The sequence below is a fragment of the Quercus lobata genome, chromosome 4 (genome assembly GCF_001633185.2).
Source record: "Quercus lobata isolate SW786 chromosome 4, ValleyOak3.0 Primary Assembly, whole genome shotgun sequence".
In the NCBI taxonomy this organism is placed as follows: domain Eukaryota; kingdom Viridiplantae; phylum Streptophyta; class Magnoliopsida; order Fagales; family Fagaceae; genus Quercus; species Quercus lobata.
In genome coordinates this window covers 5,556,836-5,562,967 of record NC_044907.1, presented here as the reverse complement: position 1 = coordinate 5,562,967, position 6,132 = coordinate 5,556,836, and positions in this window count along the sequence as shown.

Below are 6,132 nucleotides of genomic sequence, written 5' to 3'. Positions count from 1 at the left end.
CAATCATCTACACATTTCTTTGTGGTTTTCCTCAACTCCTCCCTCTCCGTCTCTAAATCTTTGAAAGGTTGCTAGCCTAAACACTTACCACACTCATTCTGAGTGTAAAGTGATATTTTGGTGATGCAGGAAAGTATTGGAATAAGCCATTCATTGGCAGATGCAATTGGGCTAAATTGCGTGATCTGGAACGTTAGAGAAGACAAGGCTCCGAGAAGTCAATTGGTAGCAGGAGCTTGGAGAGCTCAAGTACATGGAGTAGACTAGGTTTAGAGGATCTTTTGTTGTTCGTGTACTCCAAATTTATTCTCTAGTGGATCGATTTCGACTTGGAGGGTCACGGAGAGGTTTTTCGTCAAGTTCTTCAGTTTCCTCTTCGATAACACTTCTCGGTGTTATCTTATATTTGCATCTCTCTTCCCTACCCTTTAAGCTCTTATTTTATTGTTAATGATAGATGAATATGGCTTAGAATAGTGTTATCGGTTCATTGCGCTTATTTACTCTTGTTCCACACTTAGTCTAAGTTATAGTAAAAGTAGTCTAGCCGTGTTTTTTTTATTTGGGGGTTTGAACAAACTCTTGTATTTTAGCACAAATCCAAGCTTTCACTATAACTATCTCAAAAAATTTAAAAAAAAAAAAATTCCTTTTAAAAAAATGCTAGAATCTACCAAAACGTCAGTGTAGTCCCATTTTGGCAGTAGAGCAAATTGATGTATAAGTATAGATTTCTTGTCATAAATTTTGACAGAAACACAATACATCCTCAAGAAATCAAACTCAACAATATGGCCCCCTTCTTTTGTACTTCCTTGTTGCTTTCTCTTATGCTAGCAATCCCTTTGATTTGCCTAACAAATGCCCAGCTAAGCGTGAAAGTATCAAAAAATGTGTTTAAATCTATTTGCTCTGTGCACGAAGGTCCTCCTTTTTGCTTGAAAGCCCTCAAATCCAATCCTCGTACACCCTTTGTCGACCTTGTTGGTCTTACCAATATTTCAAGATGTTGCGGCTAATAAAACCTTTGCCCATATTAGCTCACTCGTCAACAAGACCACCAACCCCAATTTGAAAGCATCATATGAAGTTTGCCTCAAATTCTAGGATGGTACTTTTAGCAATCAAGAAGAAGCAAAAACTGCGTTTAAAGCTCGTGACTATTTCTCAGTAAAATCTTATTGTGGCGAGTGCTACTGAATATTGTGGCGATGAATTAACAACTAATGCATCCCATCCTACAACAAGAGTATAAGTTGATGGGTTATATTTGTGAGACAGTTTCTTGTTTCTTGTCATCTAACTTGAGATTTTATGGTTAAATCCTTGGAAAAAATTGGCAAATGCCTTTTTTGAGCAAAAATTGTAGTGTTTTGCCCCATTTCCCAAACTAATTAGGGAAATGCTCCTCTTTTTTAACTCAATTTGAGATAAATCAAGTTTAAAAAAAATTCTGAAACCCTATAGTGGCATTTTGAAGGAGCCTATAGTGACGTTTTAAAGACCTATAGTGGCGTTTTGTAACTCGACCTCCATAAACTCGAGTTATAGGCCTATAACTTGAGTCTATGGAGGTCGAGTTACAAAACGCCACTACCATAAACTCGAGTTATAGGCCTATAACTCGAGTTTATGGAGGTTGAGTTACAAAACGCCACTATAGGTCCTTAAAACGTCACTATAGGCTCCTTAAAAATGCCACTATATGGCCTAACTCGATTTATCTCAAATCAAGTTTCAAAAGAGGGGTATTTCCCTAATTAGTTTGGAAAATGGGGCAAAACACTACATAATTTGCTCGAAAATGGCATTTGCCCATTTTCCCCTTAAATCCTTATGTACATGTCGCCATGCAAAATAGTATATGTTATGTTATTAGTCCCCTTTTATTGAATAAATATATTACTGTGTGAGCAAGTGCTCAAAGACTCTTTTATTTTTTTTCCCTTAAAAATTAATAAATTTCAACTTATTCTTTCTTCTTATTTCTATATATGAAATGACAATTTGAAATGTATACAAATTTTAGATTAGAAGAGTGTTTCAAGTTTGAACACCTAAAGAGAATTGATGAAAATCTTTTAAGGACTATATGTAAAATAAAAACAGATATACAAACACATGACCAAGAAAACATAAAAAATGTTGAGTAATAAGAAGATTACCTCTACATATGCCTTAAGATGAAGAGTGGGAAGGGAAGAGATGACATTTATTTATGTTTTATTTTGGCAACTAGCCTATTCAGAAAAAAAAAATAAGCATGATGAGAAGTTTTAGTAGGAGTGTTTTTTTTTTTTTTTAATTATTCAAAATAAAGAAGAAGAGATTTGAAAAAAAAAAAAAAAAAAAACATGAGATTAGAATTTAGAAGAAAGGAAACCGGGAAAAAAAAGGAAGAAGAAAGAAAGAAAGAAAGAAAGAAAGAAACGGTAAGTCCTAATAAAGGGGAAAAAAAGAAGTGAAAACATTGGATTTAGTAGCATTTTGAATGATTAAAGGAATGTGTAAAATACTCATTACATAATATAATATTACAATTTTCTTTTTTAGAGAGTTTCAAATCTATGACATTTGCTCCTAATGATAACTTTTTATCATCAAATCAAGGCATCAATCGGTTTTTTGTGTAGACGATGATTAAACCCTAGAACTCTTATTCAACCATCAAATACTTCATTGTTTAGAAATTAATTCTAATTATATTATGTAAATTTTTATGATTATTATAATTAAGAATATGAACTTATATCTTAAGTGAATTGAAAAATACTAATTACTTCCACTATGTTAGGTACATAGTAATTATATACTCTTGATCACATGTTTTCTTAAATGAGTTTTTCACTTTTTGCTTGATTATATTTCAATTATTGTCAAAATTACCAAACTTAAGCATGAATATCATATTCCTTTTTGATAAAATGATAGGCTTTCATCCTATAGTGTCTATTTTATGATGATTGCTCTCTATCAGGCCAAAATACGAATTAATTTTTAATGTAGATGGCATTTGAATCCAAGATCTCCTATTTGACAACAACAAATTCTACTAGTTAAGTTAACTGGAATCTAGAAAATATTATTTTCCTAATCAATAGTTTCTCATATAAATTTTATAAAAATAACTATGAAAAATTGTTTTATATAAACAATTATTTCACCAAATATAATAAAAATGTGAAATAAATGCATGTACATCCTTAAAAAATTTAAACTCTTCTTAATGACATTAATAAATTTTATTTTTAAAAAATATTTTTAATTAATATATGCATTTACTCCATTGATACATTCATTGAACTACATAAACTCAACATTTAGTGAGGTGAAACCCTAAATGAAAAGAGTTTTAAGAAATGTGTCACATGACAAAAACATAGGTTAATACAACCATGTAAGATTTGTATTCTTCTCAAAAAAAAAAAATGTAAGATTTATATATAAGCATACAAAATTGTTGATGTGTCATGGAAGGAATTTAAAATATGTAATTTGTTAATAGAAGATCACATTGCCTCTTTAATTTCAAGTTTTCCCTTTAATAGCGTTGTAACTAAATTTGCACCGATGCTTAGAAGTTTAAAGGAGAAATAATTCAAGTTACGAGATTAACAGTATATTACAACTATCTCATTATAAAAAATGCTAGAGGCTACCAAAACGTCAATAACACAGCATGCCTAGTTCACAACAAATATTTATCTCACATGGGTGGCTTTCAACAATATCAACAAGAAAATATTGACCGTGTGGCTCTAATCATTCAAGCAAACAGAGAGGGATTTTAAAATTATAGATACCAGTCAACATGAAGCTCTTTTTTGAGTTTTTTTTTTTTTTTTTTTTTTTCAAACAGGGGGGAGGACCGTACCATGGCCCCCACCATAGCTTTTTTTTTTTTTTTAAATGCCCCTCCCCTCTATTATCATGTCAAAAAATAAATTTAGGTAATGGCCCTCTTCATTTAAAAAAAATATAAATACTTTTTATTTATTATTATCTCATTTATTTTCATTTTAATATTGACTTTTGATCATAAATAAATCATTAATTTTAGGAGTATTTCAAGTATAGATTTATAAAAATATATAAGTAAATCTCTTTAGCAATTTTTTTTTTCCAAAAATAAAGTCATACAAACTTATTTTGAAAGAATTAAGGATACCGAAATATAAAGATATATTTAGCTTGGCTCTTCTTGAAAAAATTTTCTAACTCCGCCATTATTTGCATATTGTATTTAGCTAGTGCTGACAACAGAATGCAACAGAAAAAAGAAAGTAGGCCTAAAATACAACACAAAGAAGCCCAAAAAAAAAAAAAAAAGTTGCAAAGAATTGAAGGAACAGCAGAGAGAGAGAGAAGGGGAAAAAAATCCAACACATGAAAGCAACCAAAATAAATAAAGAAGAAAAAAAAAACCTGAAAATAACAAAAGAGTCTTGAAACTTTAAATAGAACAGCAAACAATAGGGAAGTTTATGTGCAATTCAAACTAAAAGAGAGTTCAATGTAGATAGTGTAAACCTCAGGAAATGACAGTGCAATGTTCACCTAGATTTTAAAAGTTCATCTATTTGATCCCCAAAAAAAAAGTTTATTTATTGACCCCATCCTCTATCCTATCATTCTCAAAATTTAACTCATAAAATGTCAAGAATTTTGTAGTTCAATTTGTCAATATTTCTTAGTATTATAAGATGTAAATCCTCTCTCTCATATCATTACCGTTGAATTATCAAAATAATAATAATGTTATTAATTTTTAAATACCACATTTTCCCCAATTTTCTATAATTATCTTTAGATTGACCTTATAAAGGTAGATTTTTATATGAATGTTACCCATCAAAAATTCCTTTCCTTTTGAATTGTTCCTCCTTTTACTAAACATGGCATGAACATTCTTTTTTCTGGAATACACGCCTTTTATCATCTACCATAAGCATTCTTTTTTTTTCTTTTGTAAAGAGAAATTTCATATTTTTGTCACCTATTTTACAAGATATCTTTTAGCAACTGTTCTTATGCAAAAATAAAATGTAAAATAAAATAAGCCAAAATTTTGAACTTAAGTGGACAAAAAAATAATAACCCAAAATTTAAAAGGGTCCAATTTGCAAATTAGTACCTTGAATAATTTGGGTAATGAGTAATGACCCAAGTCACAAATCATTCAGGTTACTACTTTTTGGGTAATGACCCGTTACTGTGATCGATATATTACATGAAGATCTCAGGCCCATTATGGCGGATATCTCCCCAGGTTCGATGGGCTTCAAAATTTTGTCAACCCTAAAGGTAAAAGCAAGTAAAAATAGCCCGGCTAATAAAAGGATTTTTTTTTTTTTTTTTTTCATGATTTTTCTCCAGTGGACAGTTGAGCATCTACAAATATAATATTTTTCAAGATTTTTTTCTAACAATTATTGAAATAGTTTATTGTAGTCAGTACATAATTAAAAATGATATTTTAGTAGAATTTGAATGAAAGTGATGTTGCTTGAATCACAAAAAGCCATTTTAGTAATTAAAAAAAAAACTATGGAAAACATGGTAATGTATCCCATTATTTATTTATTATTATTGCTCTCATTGTTCATTAACTCAGGAAAAAGAGAGAGAGAGAGAGAGAGAGAGAGGTTATATATGACAATAAACAGTGTACCATCCAATTTAAAAAAAAAAAAAAAACAATCTTGTATATAACATATGTATCATATATCATTAATTATAAATCATGAAAAAATAAAAACAAGTATACAATAACCATATATATGAATCTCCTTTATTCTCTCTCTAACCTAAAACAAAAATAAATAAATAAATAATATATAAGTAACACATGAAATACCCTCACAGCCCATCTCTCTAAACACCAAGAGAATAATCAATCAAATCCGTAACAGATCCAATCTTAATGCTTCGACATAGCCAGCATAGACAAAACCAGAGACCCAAAAATCATAGCTCCAGAGACAGCATTAGAGTAAGCTGCACCTTTCTCTATTGCTGGTGTTGGTGTTGGTGCTGATGCTGGTGCAAAATCTTGAGCCATCACACTTGAAGAGAAGATTGCTACCACAGCAAATACAATAGCCAAAGCCTTGAATGTGATTTCTTGTGCCA